This window comes from Amblyomma mixtum, chromosome 3 (genome assembly GCF_055824585.1).
Source record: "Amblyomma mixtum isolate Tamu chromosome 3, ASM5582458v1, whole genome shotgun sequence".
NCBI lineage: Eukaryota > Metazoa > Arthropoda > Arachnida > Ixodida > Ixodidae > Amblyomma > Amblyomma mixtum.
The window spans coordinates 381889363-381908200 of NC_143014.1; the positions used below are offsets into that span (position 1 = coordinate 381889363).

General features: G+C 49.6%; 1 non-coding gene and 1 pseudogene across 1 annotated transcript; both read left to right on the forward strand.

The window, feature by feature from the left end:
* Nucleotides 1-18838, forward strand: part of LOC149357033 (sodium- and chloride-dependent glycine transporter 1-like) — a 48115-nt pseudogene that overhangs the window by 23494 nt on the left and 5783 nt on the right.
* Nucleotides 5988-6060, forward strand: TRNAA-AGC (transfer RNA alanine (anticodon AGC)). Its single transcript has one exon. It is a non-coding gene; the product is annotated as a tRNA-Ala (tRNA).

An 18838-nucleotide genomic window follows, 5' to 3' on the forward strand; every position in this document is an offset into this window, starting at 1 on the left:
AGTAGTATAGGTTACATGCTTTTATTGAAGTCTACAATCAACAGTATAGTAACTATGGCTTGCAACTATAACAGCAGTGAGCCTACGTGTTTTGTAGAGTGGTGGTTGCCTATAGCACACGAAAAACAGATCTTTTAAAGCCAAAACTCCTTTCCTTTTACAACAGTGGTATGGCAGGTGTTGACCTTTCGCATCAAGCCATCTACTGCCAGTATATCAGCATCAGGGACAAAAGGTGATAGTGCTTGTTGACACCAAAGCTCAACTTAGCAATTGTGAAAGCCTGAACAATCTGTCAAATTGCTAGAGACGAGCCTGCTGACTATTTTTGCTTTGGTAAGGACGTTACTGATTATTATCTACACCTTGACATGCAGTAACCAGCGGTTCGCAGACACTTTGGCTCAATCTTATCTGATGCTTCTTTGAAAAGGAGAAAGCTTTCCGTGAAAAGTAGGATAACTGCGGTGCCAGTATAGCCAGAAAATATTCATGAGGGCCTGCAAGAAGTGTTATATCACCCTGTGTAAAAATCGCAGACATAGAAACAAAATTCACGCCACCAATAGGAATGCAGTGAAGTAGCCACATGTGCTATGGGGGAGACCCAGTGTACTATAAAAAGTACACCTCTGTAACTCCTGGAAGACATAAAGCAATCGTGATGAAATTTCAGCAAACTCTTTTACTTTATATGAGAGTATTATGTGCTAAAAATGAAGAAAATCCCTCTGTTAGATTTTTCTTGGTCCCTAATGGGTTAATTCTTCTAAATGCAAAGTTTTACGTGTCTCCCGCACATCATCTACTACAGGTGCATATTGTCTAAATAATGCCATACTGGAGGCCGTCACGTCATATCGCTACCTCGGAGTTCATATATCTTCCTCTCTAAATTGGTCGCTCCATATTAGCGTCATAATTAACAACGCTAACAGCATGCTAGGCTACCTACGCCGGAATTTCTCCCAATTCCCCTACCTCCCTAAAAGTCATGTTATATAAAACCCTTGTCCGTAGTAAACTAGAATACGCATCTGCAATTTGGGACCCCAGCTACGCAAATTCAATTAATGCACTCGATCTTGTACAAAATAACGCCGCCCCTTTCATCCTACTTAACTTCAATCGTACTGCAAGTGTCACCTCCATGAAAAATACGCTCAACCTCCCACCCTTAGCCTCCCATCGAAAATTTTCACTGTTATGTTTATTTCATAAAATTTTTTACAACGGTCCCAATCTACGCGATGAATTGATATCTCCTCCGTCTTTCATCTCTCCACGGCTAGATCACGTTCACAAGGTCGGTATAACGTCGCACAAAACAAAAGCTTGTCCTCAGTCGTTCATTCCCCGTACATCAGCAGATTGGAACCACCTTCCCGGATCGACAGCCTGCATTCAAGACATCCTGCGCTTCCGTAACAATTTAGCTAACATTGTATACTAAGGCTCACAACAAATGTACTTATCATTCTCCATTTCCTTTGTTCACTTTTGTTTCCTTTGTTTGTTCTCTTACCTTGCCCTTACATATTATGCTTACTTCTTTTACGGAATTGTATAACCAGGAACATGACGCTTGTATGTTGAATTTTTGTTTTTGTTCTCTTTCTGTAATTTGTAACCACTCCCCTCTGAAATGCCTTTGGCCCTGAGGGTATCAATAATAAATAAATAAATAAATAAATAAATAAATAAATAAATAAACTTTCCTAGCCTTCATGCATGGGGAAATTGATGGAGCGCGTAGTCCAGACCAGACTGACGAGCTTTATGGAGCAAAACGATCTGTGGCCGCAGGAGATGGCCGGCTTCCGACCGGGCTTGTGCACGCAGGACGTTATGCTCCGATTGAAACATGACATAATCGACTTGCGTTCTAGAGACACCAAACTAATTCTCGGCCTAGGCTTGACAAAGGCTTTTGATAATGTCAACCACGAAGCAATCCTCCGTGGCCTCCATGACATCGGGGTAGGCGCGCGAACATACGATTACATCAAGGACTTTCTGTCAGGCAGAACTGCTTGCATGAAGTTTCAAGACATCGAGTCTCGCACACTGAAGTTAGGGAGCAGGGGCATGCCGCAGGGCTCGGTTCTCTCCCCCGTTCCTCTTCAACGTGGCAATGAGGGCTCTCCCCGAAGCTCTGCGGAGCATAGAGGGGCTAAATTTCAGTTTGTACGCGGATTACATCAACCTCTGAATTAACCAGGGTAGCGATGCGAGCATCGAGGAACGCCTGCAGGCTGCGGCGGACACTGTCATGGACTGTGCTGCCAGCAGGGGTCTCTCATGCTGTCCGCAAAAATCAGAATTATTCGTCTACAACCCGAAGTCACTCCGATGCAAGCACAAATGGAAATTTGACATTAAAGTAGAGGGGAAAACAGTTCCAAAGGTAGATCAAATCAGCATCTTGGAGCTATTTATTCAGGGTAAGGGATATAACGATCGGGCAATCAAAAGGCTCGAGTGATTTGCCACGCAAGCCCTTGGCATATTTAGAAGGGTCGCGCTGAAAATACGAGGCCTGAAGGAACGAAGCTTGCTTAAACTAACCCAAGCATATGTAATCAGCCGCGTGAGTTATGCCACACCTTTCTTAACCATTAGTGCCGAGGAGAGGAAGAAACTAGAATCGCTCATTCGACGGTGCATAAAGAGGGCCCTGGGCTTACCGATTAGCACCTCCACAGAGAAGCCGCTCTCTGTGGGAGTACAAAACCTGGGACGAAATAGCGGAGGCTGTCAGAATTTCACAGCTCGAAAGATTAAGCCGAACAACCACGGGCAGAGCCATCCTTGAAATGGCAGGCCTGCAAACAGATAGGGGACTACGAGCCAAATCGAGCATTCCGCAGGACTACCGAGAAAATCTAATCATTCCCCCACTCCCTCGTAACATGCATCCCATATCAGTGAAAGGAGGGAGAAGAGAGCAGAAGCACTAATCAGACGCTTCGATCCGATGGGCAGCAAGTCAGTTGCGTACGTGGACGCGGCAAGTGGCAGGTCGGGTGCGGCGGTCGCCTCAGTGGTCGACGGCCGCCGCGCCCCCATATCGGAAGCCACCATTAGAAGCCGCAACTCGGAAACAGCTGAAGAAGTTTCGATAGCGCTGGCTTGCGTTTGAACGGAAGCCAATTTTATAATTAGCGAAAGCAAAACAGCCATCTATAATTTTGGGAAGGGTAGGATCTCGCCGGAAGCGGCAAGGATTCTGGCCAGTAGACGGCCAAACAGAAAAATTAGCCTAATTTGGACTCCCTCACACACGTCCATTCCTGGCAACGACGCGGCCCACGAGTTAGCCCGAGCTCTCTACTTCCGGGTAGCTATGGAGCCGCCCGACTTCCGGAACATGGACGAGCGTCTGCAAAATTATACGGAAATTGTCGAAAATTATAGGTTACAGAGGAGGCTGGTGCCACCACCGGGTAAAAGTCTAAACAATAGGGAGGCAATCGCATAGCGGCATCTCCAAGCTGGGAACTTCGTGAACCCGGTGTGGGCATATCATGTTGAGAGAGATGAGAAAGAAAACGATAGGTGCAAGCACTGTGGGGCGAGAGGGACCCTCGACCACATAATCTGGGAATGCACTAGCTCCCCAGGGGCTAAAGCAAATGTAAATTGCAGAGAAACCTGGGAAGCCCTGCTGCGGAGCGAGGCCCCTGCTCCACAGCAACAAGCCATCCGCCTGCGGAAGAAGCCGCGAGGAGTCAAGACCTCTTCGCCTGCTTCTAATCGCGGAGGTCCCGGCCCTCGTCACCAAGGCCTGCGTGCCGGGGACAAGGAGTAGGGGGCCTCCTTATCTGGCGGAAAATAAAGTTGATATCATCCCCATCATCATCGTCGTTGCGCTCGCCTCCGCTCGCTTCGCCAGCTGTGTCGCATGCCTGATAACATGTCCTGACATAAATCCTGACAAAGCTGAGGTAAGCCACTGCCAATTTTTGTGCTTCCACATATTTAATGTGTTGTTTTTTGACTTAAGACAGCATTTTTTTATTGCCCGATGCCTAGCTGTGCTTTGTTCGTACAGATGCCTAATGTGGTGGGGTCAACTGATAGTACTGGCCAGTAAATTCTCTACACACACCCTAGGGCCGGGGTGTAAACGCACACCCTTGGTTTTCTGCAGGCGTTTCCTTAATTGGAAACATTGTCTTTTCACAAACGACAGGAAATTTCTGTCATCTGTGTAATGACACTTGGAAGCCTTAAACGTTAATACATTTACACAAGACATCAACGACTCAAATAAAACATTAAAAATGACGACAGTTTCTCTTCTATTTTCAACACCGCTGCTGCAACCCTCCCCTTAGAAATCTGGACCCCCCCCCACCCCTATTTCCAATTCCTGGGGAAACCTCTATACTGGCTGGATCTTTTCACTACACTTCAGTGGTGCACTCGCCGCAGAGGCTCAGTAGCTTCGGTGTTCGGTTGCTGGTACCAAGGTCGCGGGATGGAACCCCGGCCACGACGGCCGCATTCAGATTCCGATGAAATGCAGTCTCCCATGCATATGCTGTGTGATATCAGCGCACGTTAAAGAACCCCGAGTGATCCAAATTAATTCGGAACTCCTACATGATGTGTTGATTCGGGACGTTAAACCCCTCACTTTACATATGGTGGCCGCACCTGGCAAAGGACAGGGTCAATTGGAGAGACATGGAAGAGGCCTTTGTCCTGCAGTGGGCGTAGTCATGTAGATGATGATGATGTGGTATTGGACGATGGCGTGAATTGCAGAACAGCACCAAGATTCGCAGTTCGGGCTTTTTGTTAGATTGAACGGAGGCGTCGTTCAAACAGTGGTTACTTGAAACTGCATGTAACAAAAACTGCAGCGCAAAAAGTTTGGCCTTCCGTGCAAGCATGACATATCGGCCTGGTTACACGAAACTAAAGACAGTTAAGTCTAACCGCAGCCACGGAGAAAAAAAAGGAAAGTATTTCAGAGACGGCAAGCGCAGAAGGTGGGCGGAGGAGATTACGAGTTTTGCTTAGATAAGGTACCTGCAGCTAACACAGGATAGGGTTAATTACAGGGATATATGGCACAGGCCAACGCCTGGCAGTGGATGCAGTTAGGCTCATGATGATGATATCTTGTGGGTGGCCGATTTTTTTTATGTAATAAGGATAGAATGCGCTCGCCAAACATATTGAGGAAACGTCGATGGTCAATATTTTGTCACCTGTAGATGCGTTGCGCGGTGATGTCGTGGTCGCCATGATGGTGACCCACGTCGTTCCCACTCCAATGTTCCCGTCGGTGCGCATTGAAGCAGCTTCGGATCAGCGAAGTGTTAACACGCAGCTTTCCGCTGTGCTCGTTCTCATAGTCGCCAGTATGACGGGCACTATGCTGTCAATGAGAGCAATTTATATACTGCAATATTTCTTTAATCGATGCACGCCGCATCGTTACGACAAAAAATGGACCAGCCAACTATGACAATAGTGTCTTGCCAGGCTGCACTGAATACACGAAGACATGCTGTCAGTGACCAAACAGATCAACTTGTGTCATTCAGCAGACGTTGTAGATTACAAAATAACTGCAAATAATGCCCACCTGTGCACACACCTACAGGTGCAGAAAAAAGCAATGAAGGTTTTTCACAGCTTGCTGAATTAAGAGCTAATTAGCTCTTAATTCAGCAGGCTGTGCTTCCCAGTCTCGCTGCAGTGACAGCGACGGTTTTGGATTTTGATCTTCGGACCAGCACAAACGTGATGATCACGACAAATTGTGTCGACTTTTTGTCAGACCCCGGAAAACACATTCTTTAGTTGCTGTCCGCTTGCCACGTCGTACACGTGAGGTCACGCAGGCAGGGCAGCGGACAGCAGCCGAGTTTACAGAAATGGTGTCGAAGAGGCGAGCGTTTCACTTCCCTCTCCCGTTTGATCCCATTTACCGCTTTAAACTTCCTTAGAATCGGCCGTGTTCCTCGTCCGGGGGTGTAGCTCAGATGGTAGAGCGCTCGCTTAGCATGCGAGAGGTACTGGGATCGATACCCAGCACCTCCACTGGTTACTTTTTTTAAATATTTTAGAAGTTGTCAGGAGAGACATCAATACCAGCTCTCCTTTTTTATTATCGCAGCTTCAGAAGGACGCCAACCTCCAAACCTGCATTTTCGCCCTTCCGTAATCTGTCCTAGCGGTTTCTTCATATCTGCATGGAATCACTGAAACAACCTGCATTTTCTAAATATAAGCTCAAAAAATTGGCGGCTTATCAAGGTTAAGCCCAGTGGATGCGAAGCATGTTAAGCAGCTGCCTCAGTGTGGATGGGGTTCGGAGACGTGGTTTTAGGTTAATCGTCGTACTTTATTCTTTGCAGCCCGACAAACACACTCTTATGGTCCGTAAATGCATGACTCTTGGTTTGCACGTCACTTATTCTTCGCGTTCTTCATCGGTTTCCGTAGCACGCTGCAGCCTTCGTTTTGCATTCCTATTATTAACGTCCTTAGCGTTTGGAGGCATCTTGACCGCATACACGCCCGGCGCAAAGACGCTGGCGCGGTTGCGGGCACAGAGACTGACGCGACGGCGGGCGCGCGCCGCTTCATCCCTGGCGTGACGTCACCTATCACGTGATGCAGCGATGGTGGCGCCGCCGCCGCGTCGCGCGCGACGGCGCGAACCGAAGCGTGGAGTTCTCCGCCGGGCGACGTCCGACGGCGGGATATGAGGCCCCATCTGCAGCCGGTGTGACGTCATCACGTGACGTCACATCATGTGATCTCACTTCAAGGTCAATGGTGGCCACCGCTGGGAGGCGACCGACGGTGCGATATGAGGCCCCATCTGCAGCCGGTGTGACGTCATCACGTGACGTCATGTCACGTGACCCCACTTCAGGGTCAATGGTGGCCACCGCCGGGCGTCGCGCGAAGGCCCGAAACCTACGTTAATATGCTTCACATAAAAACTTCATCTCCCTTCGCCGTGCATCTGTTGAATCACTATCCCTGAGAAGCTGGAGAAGCTAAATGAAGACGCCCCTGATTCTCACCACACTGTACATGTGGAAATAATTTTAATAACACTCTTCCGTCTATTGAATAAAGGAAAATACCTCGTGCCTCATGTCAGTGCTGACTGCTGGACGCGTAACCAGGAGCCCAGTAACGAATTCACGCCACAAATGCAAGACAATCTACTCTAAATTACATACACGTGAAATGCTTTTACGTTACTTGCACGTGTACTCGTTATTGTGCGGGAGAACAATGGCTTTGCCGATATCGAACAGAACGATTTAGAGCATGGTTTTTCTCTCCTGTTACATCCCTTATACCGCTTCATATTTCCCTCTAGTTCATTGCGTTCCTCGTACGGGGGTGTTGGGGATGGTAGAGGGCTCGCTTAGCATGGGAGAGGTACTGAGATCGATACCCAGCACCTCCACTGTAACAATGTTTTCTTCTACCTCTGCTACGGAACGAGGCTTTTTGTCCTTGTAATAAAGGAGAATGTTAAATGGATGACCTGTACCCTATAGTCCGTATGAAAGGAAGATCTCATGCGCGTTAGAATTTCTGTTTGCGACACAGCCTTCGTTAATATTGCAACAACCACTGTGCTGAAAGCAACCATGTGCTTTTTCAGAAATAAACGCCAGTCACGGTTCGTGTGTTTGGAACCTGCTTAGTGCTTTGTGTTAACGCTCTGAGGGCCTGTACTACAACGTGTACTGTACTACATCAACCTGTACTACATCAGCCTGTACTACAACGTGATCCTGGGCTACGCGTTGCTCTACCTCGTCTACTCGTTCCGGGAGACGGTGCCGTGGACCAGCTGCGACTAGCCACGTGGGCCGACCACAACTGCTACAACCCGACGCCAGGGGTCGTAAGCGGGCTTCCACGCCGCGCATATGGACGCGGTTTCGCGCACCGAGGCGATCGATATGTGGAGTCGGAGTGAGTAATTAGTTCAGCGATGGACGCTGAACTGGCCAAGTCGTGCCTAAATGACCCGACGTTTATTTTTGATAAGAAAATAAAACTGTGCTGTAAATTCCAGTGATGTTATTTCACTTGATACCCAGAGCAGCTTCTCGGTGGCCTACCTTCGATGGCCTGGTCGTTTAAGCATCCGCCTCGCATGCGGGATGAGAGTGGGTACAAGCTTTCCCTTGCCTGGTGCTCGGCTTCTTTAGGGTTCTTTACGGTGCTCGGCTTCTTTAGGGCTTATTTAGAGTGAAATGAATGGGCCTTTGATCCCACCTTGTGCAATGAAAACTACCTTGTGCCATGGAGCTGTTTGGCCAAAGCTGCCCTTGTGCCATAAAAATCCATCATCTGTTCATCTCATTGGCGCGTTGGTGTCTCGTGTCGTAAGCAAACGGTCGACTCGTCTTCAACGCTCGCGTTTGCACAGATCGCCCCCAACACTCGTTCAGGTGGACCACGAAGCTTCTCGAAGTTTGCTTGGACATGACTTCGTGCGCTTCTATGGTAAATTTTTCTAAGCTGTCTCAGAATGGATCATCCAGATATATTTTGAGACATATCTGGATGGTATTCCCATACAGTCACTTCATTGGCATGTAGAGCCGACAGTAAGATTCGGGATCTACAACCTGAAAGGATGTGGCGAATTTAGGGTTAACACCGCAATGGAATACAAAATACTGCTTTAGCGATCAGGTTGGTGACACATTGGAGTCATTCTGATGGCGGCATCAATTCCATATCCGGGATGGTAGTTGAGCACCTGGACCCCGCGGGACAGTATCTTAGACACTGGTTTGTCCCAGTCAAGGACGATGTTGGGAAGCTCACTTGCCATGGCTGCATCCTGGGCGCCTCTTTCTCTTTGGGGCTTTGCCAGCAGACAACCTCCAGGGGAGGCCCGACAAGAGAACGCCCAACTAATCTTACTAAATCGGTGACATACCTGGGGCATGCCACAAACACTGTCTGCTGTCTCACTAATAAAGTTAAAGTACATCATCATTACGCTATGTAATACAGCAAGAGTTGTATATTGTACGTGGGGGGAAATCATGTTGCCATCGGCGCCGTCCACGCTCCCCCTAAACCTCTCTCTCCCAATTCTCCGTCTCGACCATTTCTCTCGCTGCGCGTGTCACGTCGGACGCCGGCCTTATATGGATATATGAGCGATCGCCCATAAAACCGTTCATGTCCAATGGTAGCACGCGTGATGCAAACTTTCTATGGATCCAACTCAAGAACGAAGCGGCTTTTCCCCGTCAAAGGACCCCCTTCCAGCCAATGGCATCGGCTGATTCTCATAAGCCTGCTAGCGTGACAATGCAGGGAGTGTCAGAAGAAAGGGGACATTCCTCTCCCTCTATGGTCGGTGATAGTCCGTTCCCTACTTTGTCACGCCGTTCCCTCTATTGTCACACTAGCAGGCTAATCGACCGACGCCAGTGGCTGGAAGGGGGGTCCTCTGACGGGGAAAAGCCGCTTCGTTCTTGAGTTGTATCCGACTATATAGACACCACTACCACCACAACACATGGCTTGATACTACACCAGAATTCTCCAATATTCTCAGCAGGAGACATTAACTAGAGCTTACCCGTCGTACTAAAGCGAGTGAAGCGACCTAAACCAAAACCACCCATACAGTATAAATGGCGTTGACAAAACGCGATATCGGCATTTCGCAGCACCCTAAAGCTGTCGCTGAAATAACGCATTACCACTAGAGTAAACATCCGGCCAATGTTCGGGATCGGTTTGTTTGCCTCCATCATATAACCTAAAGTATAATTTAATATACCGCCTTCTGAATTTTCAAAAAAGGCCATGTGCGGTCACTCACACTAAATGTTTATGGTTTATGCGTTTATGGGGATTTAACGTCCCAAAGTGTCTCAGGCTACGAGGGACGCCGTAGTGAAGGGCTCCGGAAATTTCGACCGCCTGGGGTTTTTTAACGTGCATTGACATCGCACAGTACAGAGGCCTCTAGAATTTCGCCATCATCGAAATTCAGCCGCCTCAGCCGGAATCGACCCCGCATCTTTCGGGTCATCAGCCGAGTTCCATAACCACTGAGCCACAGCGCCGGCTCACAGCAAAGAAGTTCAGCACATAAGGTCGCAGCACTGCTCAATACAAGAGCCCGGACGGGGTTCAGCACATAAGAGCCCAGACGGGGGGATACTGTGATGCTCGAGTGACTTTGACAGCTAACGCTCTGGACGAGCCAGTGTTGTGCCTTAGGCGATCCCTGTCGCTGCAAGTGTCTTAAACGACGGCCTGGGAAGAGGTTCCTCTGTGAACTTCTTCGCTCTTCCCGATCGAGTACCATCAGCGTCGTGAAAAGAAAATACCGGTGTAAGCAGTTGTCGATGGGCGTTCACGAGCAGTTAACCCTGTAACTTTCCGACGGTCGTTCGCAAAAGTCGGCCGTACAGTACGAAATGTGTTCGCGCGCAGGTTCCGTGCTGGACGGTTGAGCGGCGCCTGCTGAACCGCTACGCGGGCGACAACTACTCGGGACCCGACGCGCACGTCATCACGCGGGGATCCGACGTGGTGCTCGTGCCCCTCGAGGTGTACGAACGCCTGGCCAACGCCTGCACGCCGGCCACCCAGACGGCGCCCGAGCAGTTCTTCTAGTGGGTGGACACTTTTCTCTGCCGCTATGTTTCTCTCCACCCTATGCATGCGTTTTATGGTCTATTTTAAGCTGCATCCCTAGTAAAACGTCGCATATGAGCCGCGCATATGGAACCAAATACGGAATTCATTTGACACGCAAAAGATTATGGAAATCCAGATGCTTTCCATGTGTGTTTTGTACGGTTCCTGTTATATTTATTTATTTACCTTCAGCGCCCAAGAGCATTACAGAGGGGAGTGAGTTTATTAAACGCAAAGAAAACAGCAACAAGATAGTACAAAATTAATGATAATTTAGACGAGAGCGATATTCACGGCTGCGGGACGACATAATCACCAACAGAAAGCCAGCACCGACAATATGCTTTTAAAACAAACCATATTATCTAAATAGTTTCGACAAGATTTCCACATGAGATGCATGGCGTCACACGGAGTCCGCATGAATTTAGACTCTTTCGTGCGCGTTTTTCATTTGACTCCGTATGTTTCATATGGCTTCCATTGTGCCATGGTGAAAATATACGAAAATTATCGCAGTCGTTTTTGAAACCTTTCACTGTGATCGTAATATGCACAGAGGAACACTGTAATGCCGATCTGTGTTCTCGTTTGCGGATCACTGAATGAATTTTCGTGTAGAGCCGTCATTGGAAGTGGTAGCGATAAACTTAGCCGTCATTGGAAGTGGTAGCGATAAACTTTATGCTACATGCGGGATGCAACGCTATACATTTTTTTCTTCTGGTATCTCTGTAGGGTGCAGTAAACCCTGTTTTTCACCGGCCTTGCAAATATGGGCAACCACGGTCTCCCGGGAAAGCGTATGCTACTGCTGGCTGACTTCAGCTCCTATTTCGCATTCTTTGTTACACACTACGAACCACAATCATCATCATCGACTCCAACATCCGTGGCTGCTGATTTTCTCGGGAGAACGCTTTCTAAACGCCCCTGAAGTCGGGCCTACTTCCTTGGCTCGGGAACCGCTAATGACGTAGACTTATTTCTCGGTTTCTTTTCCTCTTTTTAACCCCTCATCCCCAAACCGATTTCATCTTTTATATTTATAAATTTTGTCCTTGCGGCACTAGGCCGATTTACTTTACAACCCGCTGGTTTTCTTTTGCGCCTGCCCACGATACACTAATGACCGGGCTGATAGTCTTTCTTCATTACGATCAGTCTACACTCGGAGCCCACTGTGAGGAATAACCGAAAGTTTGACAGTACCATACGAATATTTCCTTAACAACACGTGGCACAATGCGTCCCCACTCTCCCTGGAGGATGTATAAGTAGCGCTGGATTTTGCAATGATGCACACTTTGAACTATACTTGTGGCGACACATTGGTTTTGGTTTGTCTTGGGAATTTGTCCTCCAGAAATTTAGCCGTTCCTCAGGGTAAGAGGCGAACACCACGGCTGCATCGCATGCCGCAGAAAAGCGCCCGCTCATTGTTTCACATGGGGCTGTCCCACCTTCGATCCAATTACCACAAAAGGCGCACATTCAAGAACGTCAAGAACAACCCCACCCAGGCCCACATGGTTCTTATGGCTCAGCTAAGGTGAAAGTGGCGCCGACGGCGAAAGTTTCATGTACACCTACCATAAAAAATTAGCTGGAGCTCTCAGCTAAATGATCGGGACAGGGGAGAACACAAAAGACTGCACTGTGGCCAGCGTTAACTCCCTGCCTTTACACCTCCCGCCGCCGATAGAAGAAGCGAAGCGATAACTGTACCGCCTCCCTGTTGTAGCGTTCATGGTAGAGGCGGCCGTAATATCTCAGTATAACAGAAAAACTGACCCTGTCGCCACTACAGAATCACACGATCCCCACCTGAGTTTGCAATTCGACCTGCTGGTTTATAAAAATCCCATTTCTGGCTAACTGGTTTGGTGTCCCGGGTCCACCTGGGTCTTTAAGTATGTGCTTTGAAAGACCGGGTTACAATAAAACAATCTCTCTCCTGTCCCACACCGATACATTGAAGAGATGACGTCACAGGACTAGCGGTGGTGACACATTCCGTTGAGAACGGGCAGCTATGTCAAAAACACAGCAGAACCGTCTTGGTAGCGCTAACGTGAAAAGACAAAAAGCACTTGATTACCTTCTTGTGAATTCAAAAAATTGAGTTCTCGCGCTGACACTGCTCCCGCACCCTCTCAGCCGTCACGTGCTGGGCCTGAGCAGCGGAATCGAGGACCTGGGCTCGCTGCAGCCTCCGCTGGTCGCATCCCTGGTGGTGTCCTGGACATGCGTCTTCCTTTGCATCTTCAAGGGCATCAAGACTTCGGGAAAGGTGCGCGATTGAGGTGGTCCGCGGCAGATAGCCGAAACAAGGACATAAGCGATAACCATCAGCGTGTCGCACATTGGCTTCCGCTGAAAAACGCGTAGTTGAAAGGCGTACAAGGAAGATCGACTCTTTCGGAGAAGTGCACGCAAGCAAGTACAAGACAGTTGACCGCGACTTCATAACGATAGGTCTACGCAAATTGTTGGAGGGGCCTCCTTTTCATACCAATTTTGCACGCATCGGCTAATTCTAGGAGCAAAAATATTAAGAACGGAATGATATCCTGGGACGAGAGCAGCGACCGAAGTCGCATTTTTTTTTAAATGTCTTGTGCGCAACAAGTTGGAATATTATGGATGTCGTAGCCACAGTTCCTGTAATACGTAACGAGGAAAGGCACACTAAAATGTAGCAAACCAGGAAGCGGTAGCTACGGCTTAGTGTGGCGTAGTGGCCGTTACTCTGCACTGCGCACCACGACTAACCTCTTATTCATATCAGGTGGTCTACGTGACGTCATTGGCTCCACTCTTCATACTGATCATGATGTTCCTGCGTGGCATCACGCTGCCCGGCGCTGCGGATGGCATTCGCTTCTACCTGGTCCCCGACTGGTCCAGCATCTTTCGCGCAAAGGTCCGTCTCCGTCTGCTCACTTACGGGGGAACATTCTACACGGAACTGCCGCCTGTCATGGCGGAAGCCATATGGAATGCAACGGAGATTGAAGTATGTGGTTCAGAAGTAGAACAGGGATTTATATAGCTTCACAGCTGTCGGCCATTGCTGATATTTGGTGTCGTAGTGATTGTCCTAGCTGCTAGAGTTCGTTACCCGATGATACGTTGCGATGCAGAGATGAGTCGTTGGTCAGAATACGTACAGCTGGCCGAATCTTTAGCCGCAATGTCCGCGGGACGGTATCCATCCAGGTGCTCCTCGTTGCTGTTAGTCTTTATTTCATGAAACACTTGGCGGAGTGGCGCGGGCTTCTCGACCAACTCTAATTTAACACCGGACATGATAGCTACCCTTTGCAAAACGCAGCTCCAGAAAGTGCTTGAATAGTGATCATAGAATGTCCTTTGAGTTTGTCGGGAACACATATGTTGCGTTCACATGAATCCGTGCGTCTATCTAGTATTGAGCGCTTATTTAAGCAGCGCAAATTCTGGGTGATCATTACCGTTATCATAGCCGAACATGTGTATGTTTCTGCTTTCATAAAAATCACAAAGAGCTTGGAACGCTGACTGGTGCGTTCCAGGGTCTGTTGAGGTCAGTTAGCTGCTTGATGCCAGCTGGTGCAGTGCGAAGATGGCACGCTGAAGTCTCAAAATCGTTGCTCAACAGGAAGTCTGCTCAGGAAACCACAGACACAGACAATGTGTACTGAAGCCAGGAGAAGCGTGGCCCCCTCTTGCACCGTTAATATATCGCATGCTGGCAACGACGCAAGCTTCGAAACAAGCGGGAACAGAATGAGCATCTGGACTGATCAGTAGTTTTTCTGCCATCACGCAGGTGTGGAAAAGCACTGCTGAGCAGATCTTGTACTCGCTAAGCCTCGCCGAGGGCATGATCATCTGCTTCGGTGGCTTCAACGAATTCAGGAACCGGCTTCAAGGGTAGGCAGTTGCAGCTCACACGCCTCAATGAATTAACGGCAAAAAAAATGAAAGGAGATTGACATGGGCTTTTTTGCCGCTCGTTTCACGTCTTTTAACGAGGTATTATAATGTAGAGTAATATCATGGCGTATAGACACTATCCTTGACTGTATATTGCACAGTAACGCATGGTGTACAGGCTTGGCGAAACGTGCAAAATCGCCGCCTGGTGCGCTCGCAACTTGGGACAAAGTGAACGAATAAACCGGTGGACACAAGTCAGGATAAAGGGTGCGGCGTACACCAACAAGCTGCGGAGGTTGCCCGTTACAACAACTTGTTCTCTGCTCTGCGAAGAGGAACTGGTTCTATAGTTTGTGACTTGGCAATACAGATGTAAGCTGCGCTTGTGGACGATGTGCACAACGAAGGAAGAGAAGGTGTTACTCCGCAGACTTAGCCACTGAATTCTCGTCTCCTGTGATCCACTCAGGGACGTGCTCGTGGTTGCGGCGGCTGACTTCGTCGTCAGCGTCCTCGGGGGCCTGGTTGTGTTCTCGGTGCTCGGAAACATGGCGTACAGCCTGGAATTGCCCGTCGACGACGTCGTCTCGTCGGGTGAGTGAGACCTCGGGTTTGGCATTTTTACACTCTGGTGCACGTTGAGAGGGCTGTCGGTAGACGTGGTCACTTGTGGGGACGCTTTCGTCCCCTGCGTTCGCTTTCCCTCAACGCGCTAGTTCCCTGTGGTTAGCTCCTCCGCAAAGCACTCCTCTCGGTTCGGTGACTTTCCACTAACAGGGGAGGGCGCTCGCGTCGCAGCGACACCAGCGCCACGGATGGCGTTTTGCTGCGCGCGCGCGGGGGAAAATCTGGTCTCTTCGGCTCGGCACCGGGAAGCGAACGGACGTTTCGCTCGCAGCTTCGTTCTTCGTCGGCGGGCGTCCTCGTGTGGAAACGAGTTCCCCTCAGCTCGTCCCGTCCGGCCTCGGAGATATTCCCTTTGCCCTAGCCTGGGCGAACGTTCGCTCGTAGCCGTGCTGGTGAGTCGGACTTCCTCGATTCCTCAGTGTATTTTGTTGCTAGCTGGCGTTATTGTTGTTATAGCAATAAATACCTTGTTTGTGTCAGCCAGTGTGTCGTTCCTTTGTTCCCGTAGAGCACGGCCCGCCGTGGTCGGCGTGCGCTCAGTAGCGTACGCGACCACGGGGTGGGGTCCGCGCGGTTTTGAACTGAGTCAGCTGCGCTTAAGCGGGGAGAACGTGTTTATCTCCCCCAATTTAAACCGCACACACTACGACGCCGGTATCAAGGGCTGCCCTTAGGAACTTGTATGCCCATTTTATACACTGCTTTGTTTTACCATGATTAATTACACTGTTACTTGTAATTAGCGCTGATCACTCGTAATTAGTAATTATCGTTGATCACTGCTACAGCGCATCTGAATTACTAACACGTTACGCCTTAAATATCGTCCTTTATCGTAGGCCTTTCTTTATGAGAGGCTGCTTCTGTCGTCGCTATCGTTAAGGATCAAAGCTCTAGAAAGGGAGTGGTACTCAAGAGTCTACGTCACGCGCTTTATGGCTTCTTCACTGACAATTACCCATCTCTCTGCGTGCAGGTATTGGGCTGGCGTTCATCGCGTACCCTCAGGCGCTGAGCATGATCACCTACCCACAGCTCTGGTCGGCCGCCTTCTACGCGATGCTCTTTTTTCTCGCCATAGACGCCGAGGTGGGTGTTCTTATTAAGAACGGTGAGCGCGAACAATAGGCGCAAACATTATGAAAAGAATATCGTGTACCAACTAGCCCCAACCGAAGTTTTACTGAGGTGGGTGATGCTGATATATTACTGCAGCCAGGAATGGCTTCGTGCAGTTTATTTCGGCTGGCCCATAATGGCTGACAGGCTAACGCCTCACCATCCCTGCACCAGGCTGGCTCACCACCGTGCTATCAGCGATGCATCGCGGTCTCTTTTCGGTCGGTTATAGAATTCGGGGCTGCGTACCGTTTTTTTTCTCGCCTTTCCCACGAACACTCAATACACACATATAGTGCCCGGATGTAACGGACGTGGCATATGTGTAGCTAACATTACTTTTAGAATGCATGTGAGCTGTAGTACACAGAACGGCCGTCGCAAAAACAGTGCACCTGGGAGAAAAAGTAAGGCACTTCAAGTGCGGCTGCAGTGCTTTGAATGCAGACGACTTCATGTAACGCACCCTGCACACCCCTCTTCCTGTCATGTGTCTCGTTATACGTCATCTGAGTTTAAGCCCTTCTTTGCGCCATAATCTTCCTCCTGAACATGTGTCCAAGAACAGGTCCTCTTTCCTGTCCTCGCGCGGCCAGTTCTCGTCGGTCGAATGCCTGCTGACCCCGTTCAAGGACCAGTATCCTGCGCTGCGCAAGTACGGGCCCCTGCTGTCTTTCGCGGTGTGCGCGCTCATGTGCGTGTGCGGCATGCCCATGGCCAGCCGCGGGGGCCTCTACATCCTCACCGTGATGGACACCTATCTGGGCGGCTACCTGCTGCCATGGATAGGCCTCGCCGAGCTCCTGGTTGTCGTCCTCGGTTACGGTGGGGCTCCCTATTATTGGATAAGCAGTAGAGTCTTCAGCTTTGTTGCCATTACAGGGAGTTGACAGCATGCTGTAGACGGATACAACTCAAGAACAAAGCGGCTTTTTCTTATCAAAGGACCCCTTTCTAGCCAATGGCACCGGCCGATTCGCATGAGCCTCCCAGTGTTACAATGAAGGGAGGGCACTACCCCCACCATTGAAGGAGGTGACTATCCCCTTTCGTCGGTCAATCCCTGCATTGTCTCGCTAGCAGGTTCATGAGAATCGGCCGGCGCCATGGTTGGAAGGGGGTCTTTTGACAAGAAAAAGCCACTTGGTTCTCGAGTTTTGTCCGACTGTAGAGACAGGGACTTCAAAAGTGAACATGACAAGCACTATCTCGTCCTAATCGTTGTCTTTTTTGTCAGCACTGGTTGCGACAATCTCTGTGCATCACTCTATGTCGATTTCCCGCAGGGCTGAAGCGGTTCTGCGCCGACATCGAGTTCATGTCCGGTCACCCTCCCAGCCTGGCGCTGAAGATCTGCTGGGCCTTATGCTGCCCCGTCTGTCTCACGGCGAGTCGGCGTCTTGTAACCTCTCCGCTGTCGCCAACTCTGAGCTTCAAGCATGTTAGGGCACAAGCGCATCGGGCTTGCAAAACAAGATGAGCGCCTCCTTGCTTCTTATGGAGCTATTTGGAACAGCTGAAAGAAAACGGGGGGGGGGGGGGGGGGCGGATATGGGAGAAGAAGGCCTCTTTTATCACAAGCTAGCTTTATTGGCAGCCCCAAAGAGATCTTGGTCCCTCTCAGGAGGATGCCCGTAAAGTTGCTGTGTCTGTAATCGCAGCTTACGTGCTTTGGTTAGTCACGAGGGACAGTGAGGTGTGGAAACCTCAGTGATGCTACAGGGAGGGGACGCACAAACGAAGAAGGTAGTGACAAACATCAAGCGTCTGCTGATATATACAGAACGTTTGAACCACGAATTTAACCCGAATTTACAGGCAGCGAATCCAGCTTGTGACTTTCTTCCACTCTTTCTCTTTTTTCTTCTTTATTTCTGCTTCTTTCCTTTTTCTTCCTTTTCCCTTCTTTTCCTTCTTGCGTTCCCTTTCTCTCGTTCTTTTCGTTCCTTTCCTTCGCTACCTTTCCTTCTTTCCTGTCTACCTTGCTTCTTTCCTTCCTTCGTTCTCACGCTTGACAAAAATGGTCTCAAAAACTGCGATCCTCGCAGTGGATCGTGGTGGCGGACGTGTTCATGTACGGCGAGACACTCACGCTGGGGGACTACACGTTTCCCACGTGGGTTGACGTGGTCGGCACCTGCTCGGTGCTCATCGCCATGAAGATCATCGCAGTGTTCGCCCTCTACCACTGGCACACCTGCGGACGCATGAGTGGTTAAGGACGCGCTCCTTTCGTTGTACCAATGCTGCAGTTTGCATGATCCACTGCTTGAGTATCCCACGGATCTAAGGAGCAAGCACAGCTGACAGGGATGACGGCGTAGTGACGAGACAGATAGCGGCAGAAAAGAGTTGCGATGTTACGACTGTACCCTGGTCAGTACCTCTCCACACGACGCCCTGGCTAGGCGTACATTCTGCCCTAAACGCAGCCGCCTGCCCAGTGTTGAGCGAGGAAGAACGAGCTATTGCGTCTGGGTGGGGCGGCATTGTG